This window comes from Peromyscus eremicus, chromosome 3, assembly GCF_949786415.1.
Source record: "Peromyscus eremicus chromosome 3, PerEre_H2_v1, whole genome shotgun sequence".
NCBI classification, from domain to species: Eukaryota; Metazoa; Chordata; class Mammalia; order Rodentia; family Cricetidae; genus Peromyscus; species Peromyscus eremicus.
This window is the reverse complement of record NC_081418.1, coordinates 96,864,460-96,866,167: the sequence shown is the minus strand read 5'-3', so window position 1 is coordinate 96,866,167 and position 1,708 is coordinate 96,864,460.

Sequence of the window (1,708 nt, the reverse complement as noted above, 5' to 3'; positions counted from 1 at the left end):
GTAATCTTCAAATACTTCAAAGACCTACAGAATATGGCATTTAAAATATTTTTAAAAATTTAGACTTTCTGAACAGTGAGACATGTCTGCTCCTGACAGCACCAGATTTACTTCAGAGAGGAGGATGGGCATCGAAGACACTCCATATGGAGTTTATCTTCACCTTGGCAAAAACAGCCATTTGGGCAAGAAACTGTTCTTGCCTGGACTGCTTGATCAACTAGACATACAGGACCCATAGAAAGATGACCACTAAACTTTGCTTGACAAAATGGTCCTTCAGGTTCCTGCTTTGCAGAGAAAACTGCCAGACATTCTACAGGACACTGAGAAAAATGAGAGACTCTAGCCCTGTGGGCTGAAGACAGATGCCCCAATTTTACAAAGGAACATGAGGTGACTGTCCAGGCTGTCAGCTGTCTCTGTCTACCCTGCAAGACTCCTGAAAGTTGTTTGCATCCTCCCGTTTCTCAGGTAATATTATATCCTTCTGAGGTCTTTGATGTAGTTGAAGTTAGATAGTTACAATTTTCCTTAGTTATGATAAAAGATAAGTTAGATATAAAACCTTAAACTCACAAATATAAGATAGATATCTTCTTTAATATTGTAACTGTAATTCTTGCTCAATAATTTTTGTTATATGTAATTTTACTATGTTAAAGTTAAAACCTTTCTTTTTGAAAAAGAAGAAAAGAGGAAGTGCTGTGGATATTGCTCTGTATAAATAAACACTGATTGGCCAGTAGCCAGACAGAAAGTATAGGCAGGACTAACAGACAGTAGAATTGAGGGAACAGGAAGGCAAAGGGGGAGATGGCTGGAGCCGCCGCCAGGACAAGGAAGATGTAAGGTACCAATAAGCCATGAGCCACGTGGCAAAGTATAGATTAATAGAAATGGGCTAAATATAAGAGTAAAAGCTAGACAATAACAGGCCTGAGCTAATGGCCTAGCAGTTTAAATAATGTAAGAGTCTGTGTGTTTATTTTAAAAGTGGGCTCCGGGACTGGCGGGACTTGGTGGGAGCTGGAGAGAAATTCTCCAGCTACAGACAGATGCCCAGCTCACTGAAAAATCAAAGGATGTAAACTAGAACAAAGAAAGATCATTTATTATTTCTTTTTACTTAAAGGGGTTAGCAAGAATGAAAAATATTGATAATTTGTGCTGAGGACAGAGAAATAGAGTCAGATCTTACAGAGAATATAAAACGTGATTTAAAAATTTTTATTAACATTTATAACTTTAAACCAACCAACCAATCAATCTGTTCTACTTAAAATTTATGCTATAAAAATACTGAGGGTACATACAAATATCTTCTTGTAATACTTTATAGTAGCCACATGCTAGGGGTAGTCTGAATATTGATCAATTCAGAAATGGTGAATAAAGGTTTGGTTCATCCATGAGACAAGGGAGCTATGGGCTTCATAGTTGTGAAGAGACTTTAGATGCATTGGTGAGAAAATAAAACTGTAGTACAATGTATGATTGTCACCTTTTGGGAGGGGTCAGTACATACATGTTCCAGTAATTGGGAAAAAACCTCATCATCCTGTTAATAGTACTTATATGTAGGAAAGAAGATTAGGGTTCAATGGAAGAAGGCTCATTTTTGCTAGCTTCCTCCACTACATCACAGCATACTCATAAAGACGAGTGAACATCTCCAGGACTTATCCTCATCAGGAACTAAGCTGTC